The sequence below is a fragment of the Mixophyes fleayi genome, chromosome 12 (assembly GCF_038048845.1).
Source record: "Mixophyes fleayi isolate aMixFle1 chromosome 12, aMixFle1.hap1, whole genome shotgun sequence".
Classification (NCBI taxonomy): Eukaryota; Metazoa; Chordata; class Amphibia; order Anura; family Limnodynastidae; genus Mixophyes; species Mixophyes fleayi.
The window spans coordinates 83,144,383-83,163,457 of NC_134413.1; positions in this window are offsets into that span (position 1 = coordinate 83,144,383).

The following is a 19,075-nucleotide window of genomic DNA, read 5'->3' on the forward strand; positions in this document are numbered from 1 at the left end:
ATCTACAACCATTATACCTGGTACTTGTAGTTCCACGCTGCCTGTTGAAATCTACTATTGCTGTTACCTGTGTACTGGACTTCTGCATCTACAACCATTTTACCTGGTACTTGTAGTTCCATGCCGTATGTTGAAGTTACCTGTTGTTTCTCATCTGCATACTGAACTGTCTCGTGAGTTGTCTACTTCATCTGTGTTCATATTGATTGGCTCAAGTACCTCTCTGCTCTGCTGTCTGTATCCTATACTGAACTACAATCAAGTTACCTTGTCATCTGTGTTCATATTGATTGGCTCAAGTACCTCTCTGCTCTGCTGACTGTATTCTATACTGAACTGCAATCAAGTTACCTTGTCATTTGTGTGTCTTAATAAAGTCATTATAACCACTTACTCCCTCTCCGTGGTCATACCTGGGAAATCCTGACAGTATGATCTGGCCCTAATACCGAGCCCGCTGCTGCACGGCTTTCATACCTTTTGAAAAGGATTTCCAGGGTAGTGACCTACTCCGTGACCATGGCTACTATTTCTTCCGAAAATCCCCTGTTCCAGTTGCTCCAAGTGGACATTCTTCAACTTCGCACTCAAATAGTGCAAGTATCTTCTTTGCTGAATCAAGTACTCAAGCAACTTCCAATTTCCACCCCTAATACATTCTGCTGTAAGGAGTCTAACTGTGCTGCTAACATTTCATTATCAAATTTGTCTGCTTTTGACTCTCTGCAAGCAGTACCTTCCAATAGGCCTGTAACAAATTCCACATTTTCAGGTGCTCCACGCCCCCACCTGACCGAAGAGGAGCGATGGCGCAGGAGGACCTACAAACTGTGTCTTTACTGTGCCAGTGATTTACATTTTTTACAGGATTGCCCGCTCCATAGACTCCGACCTTCTTCAACCTCTATCTCCAGCTCTGAGTTACAAGCTTCTGTCTCTATTCCAGATACGCTGTCTGCTTCCATGAGAACCCAAGTTCCCCAGTTCAACCCAGAGGTGGCGCTGCCCTTAAAGTTTGCTCCAGGGGGGGGGCGATGCCCTTAAAGTTTGCTCCAGAGGGAGCGATGTCCTTAAAGTTTGCTCCAGAGGGGTCGCTGCCCTTAAAGTCTGCTCTAGAGGGGGCGCTGCCCTTAAAGACTTGTTCAGAGGGGGTGCTGCCCTTACTGTTCGCTCCAGAGGGGGTGCTGCCCTTAAAATCTGCTCCAGAGGGGGCGCTGCCCTTCCAGTCTGCTCCAAAGAGGGCGCTGCCCTTCCAGTCTGTTCCAGAGGGGGCGCTGCCCTTCCAGTCTGCTCCAGAGAGGGCGCTGCCCTTCCAGTCTGCTCCAGAGAGGGCTCTGTCCCTCCAGTCTGCTCCAGAGAGGGCCCTGTCCCTCCAGTCTGCTCCAGAAGAGTTGCCTGTCCATGCAGTTCAGCCCGAGTTGCCTGTCCATGCAGTTCAGCCCGAGTTGCCTGTCCTTGCGGTTCAGCCCGAGTTGCCTGTCCATGCGGTTCAGCCCAAGTTGCCTGTCCATGCGGTTCAGCCCGAGTTGCCTGTCCATGCGGTTCAGCCCGAGTTACCACTTGGTGCTGTCTGCTCTGAGGCTTCTCACAGCGCTGTCTGCTCTGAGGCTTCTTACAGCGCTGTCTGCTCTGAGGCTTCTCACAGCGCTGTCTGCTCTGAGGCTTCTTACAGCGCTGTCTGCTCTGAGGCTTCTCACAGTGCTGTCTGCTCTGAGGCTTCTTACAGCGCTGTCTGCTCTGAGGCTTCTCACAGCGCTGTCTGCTCTAATGCTTCTCACAGCGCTGTCTGCTCTGAGGCTACTCACACAGCTGTCCCCTCCGAGGCTTCTCACAGTGTTGTCTGCCCCGAAGCTTCTCTCAGTGCTGTCCCTGCCAAGCCTGCCGCCCAGTCCGGGTCTGCTGCGAAGCCTGCCGCCCAGTCCGGGCCTGCTGCCAACTCTGAGCTACCACCTATCTTCAATGGGGATATTCAGCAATTTCATGCTCTTATTAAATTTGGAATTTCCTATTTTCCCTCTGTATCTGACCTCCTTGATACTCAACGAAAGCAAGTGTTTTATATAGTGGCCAACTTTTCAGGGGAAGCTCTGGAATGGGCAGAGTCCTTAATTGTAACCCAAGATCCCATCCTGTCTGATTTACAGCTGTTTACTGAGGCCTTGATCGAAGAATTTGCACTAGCACTTGCCAATCGCACTCCCAGTGCTTCATCTATGCCACATGTTCTCTCTCCGGCTACTCTAACTTTGAGATTATCGTTTTCTTCGCTCCATTTCTAGCAACCCTCTAAAAACCATAAAAAAAAAGTGAAGAAGAAGAAGGAAGATTCTCCTGGATCTCAACTCCCCTGTGGTGTGGTTTCTATACCCTCTCCGTCCTTGCATGAAGACTTCTCAACTACATGCCCAATTCTGGACTATGACTCTGACTTTTCCGACCATTTCTAGTATTTGGGCGCCTGGAATCCGCCCTTTAAGGAGGGGGTACTGTCACAACTTGCATTCTACTTGTAGTACCACTGCCCACCAAATTCGAAGAATGGAGACATTGGTTGGAGGGCGCTAAGCATAACATCACGGTGTACACGGATCACAAATACCTCCAATACATTGAGACTGCCAAGAGGTTGAATCCCAGACAAGCGCGATGGGCTCTTCTCTCGATTTAGTTTTGTGATCACATATCGCCCTGGTTCTAAGAATTTGAAGGCGGATGCCTTATTCATAAGTTTTTTACAGAAACATGAGGATCCCCTTTATAACACTCCTATCATACCTTCTCAAACCATTGTTTCAGGGCTAACTCAGGATTTGGCAACCCAGTTACAGGCAGTTTAGGATCAGGCACCAGCTTCCATGCCTCCCAATTTGTTGTTTGTGCCAGCTGGTCTGAAACAGTCTGTCTTGTCTGAGGTCCATGACAGCAAAATATCTGGACATCCAGGTATCACCAAGACTATTTAATTACTCTCTCATTCTGTTTGGTGGCCTTCTATGAAGAAAGACCTTAGAGACTTTGTACAGTCCTGCGAGATTTGTTCCAGGGTGAAAACACCCAGAGATTTACCCATGGGACAGATGATGCCTTTACCCGTGCCCAGTGTTCCATGGACCCACATTTCCATGGATTTTATCACGGATTTGCCTTTGTCTAAAGGGTGTAATTGCATTTTGGTGATAGTCGATCGCTTTAGTAAGATGGCTCATTTTGTTCCTATACCAAAGCTACCATCTGCTAGCCCTCTGTTCATTCAAAATCTTTTCAGATTACATGGAATACCCACTAATATTGTATCAGATAGAGGAACTCAATTTGTGGCCCAGTTCTGGATATCATTTTGTGCCTTGCTGTCACGACTTGCATTCTACTTGTAGTACCACTGCCCACCAAAGGGGCCACTGTGCTACTTTGATTATTTTCCTTGATTACTGGGAGTTGTATCACCTGCATGAGGCCTATATAAACCTGCCTGCTTCAAACGGTCTGGGCCAGATCATCAAGTCACTCCTGTGAGCATTCTCTGTGCTCAGCTTCTGTCTACATTGCCTGCTGAAATCTACTATTGCTGTTACCTGTGTACTGGACTTCTGCATCTACAACCATTATACCTGGTACTTGTAGTTCCACGCTGCCTGTTGAAATCTACTATTGCTGTTACCTCTGTACTGGACTTCTGCATCTACAACCATTATACCTGGTACTTGTAGTTCCACGCTGCCTGTTGAAATCTACTATTGCTGTTACCTGTGTACTGGACTTCTGCATCTACAACCATTTTACCTGGTACTTGTAGTTCCATGCCGTATGCTGAAGTTACCTGTTGTTTCTCATCTGCATACTGAACTGTCTCGTGAGTTGTCTACTTCATCTGTGTTCATATTGATTGGCTCAAGTACCTCTCTGCTCTGCTGTCTGTATCCTATACTGAACTACAATCAAGTTACCTTGTCATCTGTGTTCATATTGATTGGCTCAAGTACCTCTCTGCTCTGCTGACTGTATTCTATACTGAACTGCAATCAAGTTACCTTGTCATCTGTGTGTCTTAATAAAGTCATTATAACCACTTACTCCCTCTCCGTGGTCATACCTGGGAAATCCTGACAGTATGATCTGGCCCTAATACCGAGCCCGCTGCTGCACGGCTTTCATACCTTTTGAAAAGGATTTCCAGGGTAGTGACCTACTCCGTGACCATGGCTACTATTTCTTCCGAAAATCCCCTGTTCCAGTTGCTCCAAGTGGACATTCTTCAACTTCGCACTCAAATAGTGCAAGTATCTTCTTTGCTGAATCAAGTACTCAAGCAACTTCCAATTTCCACCCCTAATACATCCTGCTGTAAGGAGTCTAACTGTGCTGCTAACATTTCATTATCAAATTTGTCTGCTTTTGACTCTCTGCAAGCAGTACCTTCCAATAGTCCTGTAACAAATTCCACGTTTTCAGGTGCTCCACGCCCCCACCTGACCGAAGAGGAGCGATGGCGCAGGAGGACCTACAAACTGTGTCTTTACTGTGCCAGTGATTTACATTTTTTACAGGATTGCCCGCTCCATAGACTCCGACCTTCTTCAACCTCTATCTCCAGCTCTGAGTTACAAGCTTCTGTCTCTATTCCAGATACGCTGTCTGCTTCCATGAGAACCCAAGTTCCCCAGTTCAACCCAGAGGTGGCGCTGCCCTTAAAGTTTGCTCCAGGGGGGGGGGGCGATGCCCTTAAAGTTTGCTCCAGAGGGAGCGATGTCCTTAAAGTTTGCTCCAGAGGGGTCGCTGCCCTTAAAGTCTGCTCTAGAGGGGGCGCTGCCCTTAAAGACTTGTTCAGAGGGGGTGCTGCCCTTACTGTTCGCTCCAGAGGGGGTGCTGCCCTTAAAATCTGCTCCAGAGGGGGCGCTGCCCTTCCAGTCTGCTCCAGAGAGGGCGCTGCCCTTCCAGTCTGTTCCAGAGGAGGCGCTGCCCTTCCAGTCTGCTCCAGAGAGGGCGCTGCCCTTCCAGTCTGCTCCAGAGAGGGCTCTGTCCCTCCAGTCTGCTCCAGAGAGGGCCCTGTCCCTCCAGTCTGCTCCAGAAGAGTTGCCTGTCCATGCGGTTCAGCCCGAGTTGCCTGTCCATGCAGTTCAGCCCGAGTTGCCTGTCCTTGCGGTTCAGCCCGAGTTGCCTGTCCATGCGGTTCAGCCCAAGTTGCCTGTCCATGCGGTTCAGCCCGAGTTGCCTGTCCATGCGGTTCAGCCCGAGTTACCACTTGGTGCTGTCTGCTCTGAGGCTTCTCATAGCGCTGTCTGCTCTGAGGCTTCTCACAGTGCTGTCTGCTCTGAGGCTTCTCACAGTGCTGTCTGCTCTGAGGCTTCTTACAGCGCTGTCTGCTCTGAGGCTTCTCACAGCGCTGTCTGCTCTGAGGCTACTCACACAGCTGTCCCCTCCGAGGCTTCTCACAGTGTTGTCTGCCCCGAAGCTTCTCTCAGTGCTGTCCCTGCCAAGCCTGCCGCCCAGTCCGGGCCTGCTGCCAAGCCTGCCGCCCAGTCCGGGCCTGCTGCCAACTCTGAGCTACCACCTATCTTCAATGGGGATATTCAGCAATTTCATGCTCTTATTAAATTTGGAATTTCCTATTTTCCCTCTGTATCTGACCTCCTTGATACTCAACGAAAGCAAGTGTTTTATATAGTGGCCAACTTTTCAGGGGAAGCTCTGGAATGGGCAGAGTCCTTAATTGTAACCCAAGATCCCATCCTGTCTGATTTACAGCTGTTTACTGAGGCCTTGATCGAAGAATTTGCACTAGCACTTGCCAATCGCACTCCCAGTGCTTCATCTATGCCACATGTTCTCTCTCCGGCTACTCTAACTTTGAGATTATCGTTTTCTTCGCTCCATTTCTAGCAACCCTCTAAAAACCATAAAAAAAAAGTGAAGAAGAAGAAGGAAGATTCTCCTGGATCTCAACTCCCCTGTGGTGTGGTTTCTATACCCTTTCCGTCCTTGCATGAAGACTTCTCAACTACATGCCCAATTCTGGACTATGACTCTGACTTTTCCGACCATTTCTAGTATTTGGGCGCCTGGAATCCGCCCTTTAAGGAGGGGGTACTGTCACAACTTGCATTCTACTTGTAGTACCACTGCCCACCAAATTCGAAGAATGGAGACATTGGTTGGAGGGCGCTAAGCATAACATCACGGTGTACACGGATCACAAATACCTCCAATACATTGAGACTGCCAAGAGGTTGAATCCCAGACAAGCGCGATGGGCTCTTCTCTCGATTTAGTTTTGTGATCACATATCGCCCTGGTTCTAAGAATTTGAAGGCGGATGCCTTATTCATAAGTTTTTTACAGAAACATGAGGATCCCCTTTATAACACTCCTATCATACCTTCTCAAACCATTGTTTCAGGGCTAACTCAGGATTTGGCAACCCAGTTACAGGCAGTTTAGGATCAGGCACCAGCTTCCATGCCTCCCAATTTGTTGTTTGTGCCAGCTGGTCTGAAACAGTCTGTCTTGTCTGAGGTCCATGACAGCAAAATATCTGGACATCCAGGTATCACCAAGACTATTTAATTACTCTCTCGTTCTGTTTGGTGGCCTTCTATGAAGAAAGACCTTAGAGACTTTGTACAGTCCTGCGAGATTTGTTCCAGGGTGAAAACACCCAGAGATTTACCCATGGGACAGATGATGCCTTTACCCGTGCCCAGTGTTCCATGGACCCACATTTCCATGGATTTTATCACGGATTTGCCTTTGTCTAAAGGGTGTAATTGCATTTTGGTGATAGTCGATCGCTTTAGTAAGATGGCTCATTTTGTTCCTATACCAAAGCTACCATCTGCTAGCCCTCTGTTCATTCAAAATCTTTTCAGATTACATGGAATACCCACTAATATTGTATCAGATAGAGGAACTCAATTTGTGGCCCAGTTCTGGATATCATTTTGTGCCTTGCTGTCACGACTTGCATTCTACTTGTAGTACCACTGCCCACCAAAGGGGCCACTGTGCTACTTTGATTATTTTCCTTGATTACTGGGAGTTGTATCACCTGCATGAGGCCTATATAAACCTGCCTGCTTCAAACGGTCTGGGCCAGATCATCAAGTCACTCCTGTGAGCATTCTCTGTGCTCAGCTTCTGTCTACATTGCCTGCTGAAATCTACTATTGCTGTTACCTGTGTACTGGACTTCTGCATCTACAACCATTATACCTGGTACTTGTAGTTCCACGCTGCCTGTTGAAATCTACTATTGCTGTTACCTCTGTACTGGACTTCTGCATCTACAACCATTATACCTGGTACTTGTAGTTCCACGCTGCCTGTTGAAATCTACTATTGCTGTTACCTGTGTACTGGACTTCTGCATCTACAACCATTTTACCTGGTACTTGTAGTTCCATGCCGTATGCTGAAGTTACCTGTTGTTTCTCATCTGCATACTGAACTGTCTCCTGAGTTGTCTACTTCATCTGTGTTCATATTGATTGGCTCAAGTACCTCTCTGCTCTGCTGTCTGTATCCTATACTGAACTACAATCAAGTTACCTTGTCATCTGTGTTCATATTGATTGGCTCAAGTACCTCTCTGCTCTGCTGACTGTATTCTATACTGAACTGCAATCAAGTTACCTTGTCATCTGTGTGTCTTAATAAAGTCATTATAACCACTTACTCCCTCTCCGTGGTCATACCTGGGAAATCCTGACAGTATGATCTGGCCCTAATACCGAGCCCGCTGCTGCACGGCTTTCATACCTTTTGAAAAGGATTTCCAGGGTAGTGACCTACTCCGTGACCATGGCTACTATTTCTTCCGAAAATCCCCTGTTCCAGTTGCTCCAAGTGGACATTCTTCAACTTCGCACTCAAATAGTGCAAGTATCTTCTTTGCTGAATCAAGTACTCAAGCAACTTCCAATTTCCACCCCTAATACATCCTGCTGTAAGGAGTCTAACTGTGCTGCTAACATTTCATTATCAAATTTGTCTGCTTTTGACTCTCTGCAAGCAGTACCTTCCAATAGTCCTGTAACAAATTCCACGTTTTCAGGTGCTCCACGCCCCCACCTGACCGAAGAGGAGCGATGGCGCAGGAGGACCTACAAACTGTGTCTTTACTGTGCCAGTGATTTACATTTTTTACAGGATTGCCCGCTCCATAGACTCCGACCTTCTTCAACCTCTATCTCCAGCTCTGAGTTACAAGCTTCTGTCTCTATTCCAGATACGCTGTCTGCTTCCATGAGAACCCAAGTTCCCCAGTTCAACCCAGAGGTGGCGCTGCCCTTAAAGTTTGCTCCAGGGGGGGGGGGCGATGCCCTTAAAGTTTGCTCCAGAGGGAGCGATGTCCTTAAAGTTTGCTCCAGAGGGGTCGCTGCCCTTAAAGTCTGCTCTAGAGGGGGCGCTGCCCTTAAAGACTTGTTCAGAGGGGGTGCTGCCCTTACTGTTCGCTCCAGAGGGGGTGCTGCCCTTAAAATCTGCTCCAGAGGGGGCGCTGCCCTTCCAGTCTGCTCCAGAGAGGGCGCTGCCCTTCCAGTCTGTTCCAGAGGAGGCGCTGCCCTTCCAGTCTGCTCCAGAGAGGGCGCTGCCCTTCCAGTCTGCTCCAGAGAGGGCTCTGTCCCTCCAGTCTGCTCCAGAGAGGGCCCTGTCCCTCCAGTCTGCTCCAGAAGAGTTGCCTGTCCATGCGGTTCAGCCCGAGTTGCCTGTCCATGCAGTTCAGCCCGAGTTGCCTGTCCTTGCGGTTCAGCCCGAGTTGCCTGTCCATGCGGTTCAGCCCAAGTTGCCTGTCCATGCGGTTCAGCCCGAGTTGCCTGTCCATGCGGTTCAGCCCGAGTTACCACTTGGTGCTGTCTGCTCTGAGGCTTCTCATAGCGCTGTCTGCTCTGAGGCTTCTCACAGTGCTGTCTGCTCTGAGGCTTCTCACAGTGCTGTCTGCTCTGAGGCTTCTTACAGCGCTGTCTGCTCTGAGGCTTCTCACAGCGCTGTCTGCTCTGAGGCTACTCACACAGCTGTCCCCTCCGAGGCTTCTCACAGTGTTGTCTGCCCCGAAGCTTCTCTCAGTGCTGTCCCTGCCAAGCCTGCCGCCCAGTCCGGGCCTGCTGCCAAGCCTGCCGCCCAGTCCGGGCCTGCTGCCAACTCTGAGCTACCACCTACCTTCAATGGGGATTTTCAGCAATTTCATGCTCTTATTAAATGTTGTATTTCCTATTTTCCCTCTGTATCTGACCTCCTTGATACTCAACGAAAGCAAGTGTTTTATATAGTGGCCAACTTTTCAGGGGAAGCTCTGGAATGGGCAGAGTCCTTAATTGTAACCCAAGATCCCATCCTGTCTGATTTACAGCCGTTTACTGAGGCCTTGATCGAAGAATTTGCACTAGCACTTGCCAATCGCACTCCCAGTGCTTCATCTATGCCACATGTTCTCTCTCCGGCTACTCCAACTTTGAGATTATCGTTTTCTTCGCTCCATTTCTAGCAACCCTCTAAAAACCATAAAAAAAAAGTGAAGAAGAAGAAGGAAGATTCTCCTGGATCTCAACTCCCCTGTGGTGTGGTTTCTATACCCTTTCCGTCCTTGCATGAAGACTTCTCAACTACATGCCCAATTCTGGACTATGACTCTGACTTTTCCGACCATTTCTAGTATTTGGGCGCCTGGAATCCGCCCTTTAAGGAGGGGGTACTGTCACAACTTGCATTCTACTTGTAGTACCACTGCCCACCAAATGGGCCACTGTGCTACTTTGATTATTTTCCTTGATTACTGGGAGTTGTATCACCTGCATGAGGCCTATATAAACCTGCCTGCTTCAAACGGTCTGGGCCAGATCATCAGGTCACTCCTGTGCTCAGCTTCTGTCTACATTGCCTGCTGAAATCTACTATTGCTGTTACCTGTGTACTGGACTTCTGCATCTACAACCATTATACCTGGTACTTGTAGTTCCACGCTGCCTGTTGAAATCTACTATTGCTGTTACCTGTGTACTGGACTTCTGCATCTACAACCATTATACCTGGTACTTGTAGTTCCACGCTGCCTGTTGAAATCTACTATTGCTGTTACCTGTGTACTGGACTTCTGCATCTACAACCATTATACCTGGTACTTGTAGTTCCACGCTGTATGCTGAAGTTACCTGTTGTTTCTCATCTGCACACTGAACTGTCTCGTGAGTTGTCTACTTCATCTGTGTTCATATTGATTGGCTCAAGTACCTCTCTGCTCTGCTGTCTGTATTCTATACTGAACTGCAATCAAGTTACCTTGTCATCTGTGTTTCTGAATAAAGTCATTATAACCACTTACCCCCTCTCCGTGGTCATACCTGGGAAATCCGTGACACTTGCTTAACATTCAACTTAAGTTTTTCATCAGCCTATCACCCGCAAACTAATGGACAGACGGAAAGGGTAAACCAGTCTTTGGGACAGTATTTAAGATGCTACATTTCTGAATTGCATGACAAGTGAGTAGAATACCTGCCATGGGCTGAATTTGCCTACAATAATTCACCCCACTCTTCCTCTGGTTATGTCCCATTTTTCAGCATTTATGGGAGACATCTCAAGTCTGTTTCATTTTCTGACATCATATGAGATCGCACACATTGCTCATTATCTGCAGAGAATTTGGGAAAAAATAAACTTCTCATTGAAGCAAGCTGCGTCTCGAGCGAAGTCATTTAAGGATCGCTTCAGACTTCCTTGTAAGTTCAAGGAAGGGGACAAAGTATGGCTCTCCACTAAGAACATCAAGCTCCGCCAGCCTTCCTTTAAGTTCGGACCAAGATATATTGGTCCATGTAAGATCATCAGGAAGATTAATCCTGTTGCTTTTCAGTTGGAACTGCCCAACTCTTTGAGGATAACCCGTACGTTCCATGCATCCTTATTGAAGCCAGCTTTTACTTCCCGGAGGTTTCCCACGAAACAGCCAAGCAAACTTGCCCCAGTGATAATGGATGGTCACACGGAATATGTGATCGAAAAGATTCTTGATTCCAAATGGGTACAACTCCACTATTTAGTTCACTGGAAGGGGTATGGCCCTGAAGAAAGATCCTGGATACCTGCCAGGGACTTGTATGCCAATGACTTAAGAAGAGTTTTTCATCAGAAGTTTCCAGATAAGCCGAGATTAAGGGGTTCTTTAACCCCTCCTCAAGGGGGGGGGGCACTGTCACGACCCTCGACGGTACGCCGCACCCTAACGTGATCTAGCAGCCGGGCGCGTGCATTGGTTACAATGTACTGTTATTTTTCCTTGAGCTTATCTTTGTGGCATAGAGTAGGAGGGTCAGCCCTGTCCTCTTTTCTGATTGAGCCATCAAAGTATTTAAGGCAGGGAGGGCTTAGCCTCACTGCCGGTTATAGTGTCCAGTTCCCTGTCTGCTAACCTGCTCCTGTGCTGTTTGGTGTATACCTTCTGGATTGAACTTCTGTGTATGACCCCTGCCTTGGACCTTGCCTGCTTACCTGTGACCCTGGTTCGTTTGCCTGTACCTTGGACCCCGCTGTATTGCCTGTGACCCTGACCTTTGGCATGTTACCTGATTATTCTGCTTGCTAGTGACCTCTGACCGCTGCTTTCGTCTGACCATCCGCTGCCATCTATGCTGCCTCCTGGCCTGCCGCTACGGTTTTGTATTACAAACTTACACTACATCTGGAGTTACGTCCTGGGGGCATCTGAGTACCGGTGAGCGTATAAAGCTCTATGGGAAAGGCGGCTGCTAAAGGTGAAGACCTCCGCAAAACCAGTTCTGTGAGTTTATGAACAGACCGTCAGCGTAACAACTCCCCCCAAATAGACTTATTTTACATTGTATGAACAGCTGAAAGTGTCATGAAATACTCTGCATACTACTTAAAATGCAGCTCTTTAGTTAGAGCAGTAATAGCTGAGGATGGATTTTTGGGTAATTTTAACCTCTAGGTACGCAATGCTCCATTTTACCCATTCAAAGGGTGTATTTCTACTCCAGGAGGGATGAGCAATACTTGGTACAGGGCTACTGACTTTTCTAGATTCACAGAGGCCAGATATTATGCCGTACTCCTTGATTTTGTTGAGGATGCAATGATTGAGCCAGGTTTGATATGGAAGGACGTTGTCTGCAAAGACAGAAATGTTCATTTTTGCGGTTTTCTATACAGATGCCTTCAAAATGATATCATTGTTTTAAGATAAGTGGTAAAGGATCAATGACAATTTCAATAAAAGTGGTGACAATGTGTTCCGCTGTACATATCTAACCTATCACTTGCAGTCTGCAGATTCTCTGATTTTTTGCCAATCATAGTCCTGATTATCTTGAGAGTTCTTTAATTTCTTCCATGCAGGTTGGGAACATCACAATGAGTTGCTCGCTCTGCTCTGAGATGTCATGGTCTCGAAGAGGGGGTGAATAATGTGCATGATTGTTGGTAGTTTGCCTCTGCCTGTCCATCTTAGAAGGAGTTAATTGAAGTGAAGCTCTGGACGAGGAAGGCTTGTCAAGGAATTTTCCCATAATCCTCGTCTCTCCAGGGCTAGTGAATTTGCGGTCAGCCAAGCAAATATCAATGATAAAATGTGTGACATATAAGTTATTGTAGGTAAACCTGGAATAGACCCCTTGTAGGAAAAAGATAATCTTACATTTCAAATGCTTTTTATTACATTTTTGAATTACATCTCAACTGATAAAATATTTAATGGTAGTTGTAAAAGGACCTGTGGTAGCGCCTTACATGCGCACACTGTCCTCTTATTCAGTTCTTAGATACACTCGCTATAAAACTCGCACTTTTATGCACTTTTCCTTACACAGTGTTGCCTTACTCAGTCTTTTGACCACACTAAATAACACAAGCTTTATAGAACTATTTATCCAATAATCACTGTATCTCAGCAGTACTTCACAGTATATATATGTTATAAATAACCAATACTCACAACATATGTATGTATTTAAATCAAAGTATTTTACTGTTAACACAGATTAGCTTGTATTCACAGTTCACACATATTTCATAACGTTGTTCAACATAACATAGTATATCAATATAATATTAACCCTAGGTTCACCACCGTTGTTCCTTACACTATCCTTGATTTACATATGTATTCTTGATAAGAATCAGTATTTATAATATTGATTTAACTGTCGCAGATATCAGACAATAGCTACACAGTTATATGTATATAAATAGTTAAATCCACATTACAAATACATATATAGCTTTATGGATATATAGATTAACGATACTTATCAAGTCCTTGTATCCTGGATCCGATTCTTTATCTGCAGTGTAGGGAACGTTTCTGTAGCATGGAATCCTTTCTTGTAGCTTAGTGTAGGTCTTCTGTTGTATAATGTGTATATATCTTTTCTGTAGTGTAGTGTGTCCCTATTAGTGTAGTGTTCCTATTAACCCTTTCCTGTAGTGTAGTGTAGTGTTCGTTGTCCAGGGGCAGGCAGGCAGCAAGAGAGAAGGGGGAGTCCCGGGTCTGGACTTTTATAGTCCAGACCTGGAAACTCCCAGCCTCTCCAGCAGCAGCGTGTGTTGTGATTTACTACACACACGTGGAGCTTCCTGTGTGTCCAGGGGTGATGACATCATGACCCCTGGCGATTCTTCCCACCGTGTATGTGCCGACTTCAGTCGGCACACACAGTGGGGTTCTACTAGAGTCGCACATGCGCAGTTGTACCCGGTACATGCACGTGCGCGCACACGTACCCCATACGTGCGCGCGCCTGCCTGTAACCCGCGGCTCCCCCTTCACAGTAGTCTCACTAAAGTATTATTAAAGGAAGTGTGAAAATGGGTAACAAGGGAATGCAGAAGCAGCCCAGTGCTGGACACCAGGAGAAGAGACCGTCTGGTTAGGTTCAGTAATTAAGAAATTGTACTATGTGTACACTTTACACTGTTCACATATTTAAGGTCAGTAATATGAACATATCCGAAACAAAGTGCATAAAAAAAAGACTTTAGTAACAGTCTGCTTACAGAACTTGTATTGTGTCGGATGTTGATGATGGTTCAATGTTTAGCCGCCTACTAAATTTTCTAAGTACATTTTTTTTACATATTTTTTCCTTGATTCCTTTTTACAATTAGGACTGTATATGAAAGACAATCCCCTTATACTTCTAGTAGTCCGATTTGGACTTCTAGTGGTCAGATTTGGACAGCTATTACAGGCTTATTAGTGTACCATATGGCTGCTTATTGCTGACTGTTTAGTAGACTGTTTGGTTCTTGGAAACTCCGGGATGAGGAGGACGGGTGACCGCTTGTATTTTTGAGTCCGTAGTATAAAGAACAAACACCCACCCTTCAGATGGCTGCCAGGTGTGCTCCAAATACACGTTTAGGTTTCCTTTAAGTTATTTCTCTTTAGAGTGTGTGCAAAAAAACACAGTTAGCACTCACCACACTCGGTTCCGATAGTTCGGCGTGCTGTGATATGGCTTTCATGGGGACACTGTAATTGTGGCTTCCTGGGTGTTATGTGCGTATTGTCGCTAACCAATAACGATTGCCGAACCTCGATTTGTGTTTCCAACGCACAAAGATTTATTCGCAAATAGTAGAATAATATGCTCAAGCGAAGTGAAAATAAATACAGCCGTTACTTATCGCAGGCGCTCTGGATCCAGTGTGCAGCATTCAATCCTGAAGTCTGGGGACAAGATGTCTGAACACTAGATGTGAAGCTGCTGCTTATATACACACAAAAATACAGTAACACAAAGAAGATGGTATAGCTTGCATCTATTGGTCCAGGTCTCAGGAAGGTCCAAGGGGTTGTCAATCATTGGCTAGTTCATCCTAAGGAATCCAAAGGAGGGGGTCACCTCTCCAGGGGGTATGCTCGGCTCTTCCCGCCAAGATTCCTTAGTCTTAAGTAGTTCATAATTTCCTATCATTCATTACTTGTGTATGCACTCTGCGATTCCCTCGCAGACTGAACCAAACAGTAGGATATGTAAAGAGGTTTATTATGATACCACTCATGATATGATTCCTTGAACCTGTTCCGTGTATTTTACTAATATGCATGTAACTCTAATATAACATATAAATACTACTATATTTCGACATAACTGACTATGTGTTGCAACTACCATTAATGTATACTATTTTATAAGTATGCGTGTTAGTGCGAATGTATGGTAAAAGACCAATTACTGTTGCTGCCACGTGTAGTAGATGCGTACGCCCTTTCACGCCGTAGCGTGCCCTTGTATGCCGTAGCGTACCGTACGCAACTTTTCAGACAAAGACAACCAAGTTTGCTCGACTTTAATTGAAATGACTTTATCCAATTTGCTGACTTCGACAGCTCCACCCTTTGATAGTGTAATAAACTATCACCCAATCACCGTTTCAAGTTCAGGATTATACAATACTTCTTCACAGACCATGATCTCGGTATCTGGTACCACCCTTTCAGTCTCTTTCTCAGTGTTACTCCTATGAGACCATTTTCCACACTTCAACACAGTAGGAACACATTTGACAACTAAACCAATTGCTAAGATGACACCCAGTATAAGGAGAAGGAGCTTACCTACACTAGCAACCATTTCCTGTACCCACTCCCCCAGACCGGAGAACCATTTCACAGGGTTCAACCACGAGAACCAACCCGCCACCTTTTCCCCGACCTCATATAACGAAGAATTATGGCTCTTTCGAAATTCCCATTTCAGCTGCAAAATTTCATCCACCTTTCGGTCTATAACCTCTTTAGGGTCATCCGTATTATTAGTAATGTACGTGCAACATTTGACATCGAACTGGGTGGCCAGTGTCACACAGTACCCACCAGTAATAGAGGTGAGATAATTTAGTACCAGTCTATGTTGCACCAACTCCTTCTTGTACGCTTGTAGCTCCCTTCCAGTATACCTGAAAGTGTCATCATACATCTCGGTGATATTATCTATTAATTTAGCTAGGTCTTGGATATATTTAAAGTTTAATGTTCCCCGAGCAGTCCTGGTAAGATCTAGAGCAACCATAACTTGGAAACCAGCAGTTTCACTAATCAATTTTGTAGCTATGGGTTCCTCACCAGGAATCATATTTCTCTTGCCACGGTGTTCATACTGCGTGTGTATGTATGGTGGTGATGTAGTCTTGTGAATACCAACCATTTCTTCATGAGTAATAGTCATGATTTCAGGAACCAGTTTAGCTAAGAAACACAAGCCCTTGGAACTCGGAGTCACCCAGGAATAAGCTTTCCTTCCACAAACAAAATATACATCATCAGGGAGAACATAAGGAACAGTATGCCCATGAATTATATCACACAGAGTTTTGATAAAACTACCCATGCCTAGTGTCTCCATTTGCTCTAGACATGTGTCGGCATTAATGACATTTTTACATTTATCTGTAGAAACTTTTCCAATGGATACCTTCTTATGTTTGGTTATACGCCCTAACTTGTGACTTCCATCAGCATTCCTGCCTAGTAGTGACCTTGTGAGTCTCCCTCTAAAATGAGTGTGGCGAGCCATTGTCTGATCTGATAGGTCAGCCTCCCAATTCTCCAGGCGCTTTGCATGAGATATATTTAGGCACAGCAAAGATCTGCCTATGGACTATTGTCGAAGCGTCAGACTAGGGGACCTAGTGTTATTGTACCTCCCGTCTATGGGCCTCCCACCCCTCAATTCGAGTACTTCCGATATGTTTAGAGGGAATGGCACTAGTCCCATATTATGCTGCCCTTGCGGCACGTGAGAGCACACCCAACACTCGGTTTGGTTTAGTACCTTACCCACCAGGGAGTGATAATCCTCCAAAGGATGCCCGCCTATATTCAGAGTACTGGGGGACTGGCATCGTTGGATGCATCTCTCTTCAACTAGGGAGTCGCAGAATTTGCAGATACAATACTCATCAGACAATAGCCCCTCACACTGCCTCCGAGTTCCTGAGCTAGCAGACCTTTTCATAACCCCCGGTCCAAGTTTGATAATGGGCTGCTCAGAGTATCCTATTAACTTTTCTTCTGCCTCCATTTCATCCGTATCACTCCCAGAACTCTCCTCCGTCCTCCATCCTCCTTCACAAAAATAGAATGTCCTAAAAAAAATAAAAACAAGGGAAATCCTGGAACAAAAGAAAAACAAAAACCACCACTCCATCGCTGGAAAGATAGTTCTGGGACAACGTCTCTGGTTCAGGTGTCTCGACTGCAGGCTTTAGGTCTCCCGGAACAGACTCACGAGTGACAGATCTATGTCGTTGGTCTTAGCTTTATCTTGCACTTTCTCCAGATTATGGACTCTCCTGTAGTGGGTGGAATGGACCCAAGTGTCTTTCTCTGCAACCTTCAGTGATGTAGTACTGGTCAGCACCACTTGGTACAGGCCTTCCCAACGGTCTGTTAAACAACCTGAACGTAAGAAATTGCGGATCATAACATAGTCTCCAGGTTCAACATCAAGTTCGTTTCTGGCATACCAGGTGACAGCATTTTTAGTTTTTGTTGTTGTTGTTGTTTTAGCTGTCTACTCATTCTTATAAGATATTGTACAATCATTTCATTATTACACTTCAAGTCGTCTTGTGGACTCACGATCAAATGAGGTTGTCGTCCGAACAGTATCTCAAAGGGGGACAGATTAAGAGGAGGTCTAGGAGTGGTCCGAATGCTATGGAGGACCAATGGCAAAGCCTCAGGCCATGCCAACCCAGTTTCAGCCATTATCTTACCAAGCTTGTTCTTTATAGTACCGTTTACTCTCTCCACCTTACCACTGGCTTGTGGTCGGTAAGGGGTGTGAAGTCTGCTACCGATTCCCATGAGTTTACACATGTTTTGGAAGATATCACCAGTAAAATGGGTACCCCTATCACTTTCAATGATTCTAGGGATACCGAACCTACACACAAAGTCTTGTACAATTTTCTTTGCAGTGAACACAGCAGTATTAGTGGCTGCCGGATATGCTTCTACCCAACCGGAAAACACATCAATACACACTAACACATACTTTAGATTCCTGCACGGTGGTAATTGGATATAGTCAATTTGTATTACCTGAAAAGGTCTGTCTGTAGGAGGGATGTGGGATGGCTCAGTTAAAATAATTTTCCCAACATTTTTCCTCAAACAAGTAAGACATGACATTGCTTTCTTACCAGCCTGAGAGGAAAATCCGGGAGCACACCAGTATGCTCTCACCAGTTTGCACATACCTTCTTTACCCAGGTGAGTCAGACCGTGTGCTGCTTCAGCCAGGCTTGGATAGTATGTTCGGGGAGCTACAGGCTTACCTTGTCCATCCCTCCAGAGTCCTGAGGACTCTTGACCACATCCCTTCGCCTTCCAGACCGCCTTTTCCTGCAGGGAACACAAATCTTGCATTTCAATTAATTTCTGCTTGTCTAATGTCTGAAAAACCATCATAGTCTCGGTCGATACAGTCATAGGTCGCCCTGCTGCCCATTTAGCAGCTTCGTCTGCCCTGTTGTTGCCCAATGACACTGGGTCTTCTTCAAAGGTATGGGCTTTGCACTTTATGACGGCTACTGTTCTGGGTAACTGTATTGCTGTCAGAAGTCCTTTTATGTGTTGTGAGTGTGCCACTGGTGTACCTGCTGCTGTCGTAAAGTTTCTAAGACGCCAAAGGGCCCCAAAATCGTGCACTACCCCAAAGGCGTACCTAGAGTCAGTATATATATTGGCTGATTTGCCATCTGCCAATTCACACGCTCTCCTTAGTGCTACTAGTTCCGCCACCTGGGCTGAGTGAGGTGGGCCAAGGGGTTCAGCTTCTACCACATCCTGATCGTCTACAACAGTGTAACCAGTACATAGCTCTCCCGTCTCTGTCTGTCTATGACAACTTCCGTCTATATAAAACGTAAAATCTACATTTTCTAAGGGGGTGTCACGTATGTCGGGCCTTGCAGTAAAGGTCTGATTCAGGTGTTCCATACAGTCATGCGTGTCAGTATTCTTGCCTAACTCATCATCAACCAGGGTCTCCTCACCTCTCACCCTTTGTGTCTCTAGAGACACATACGGAAGGTATGTAGCTGGATTTAAGGTGCT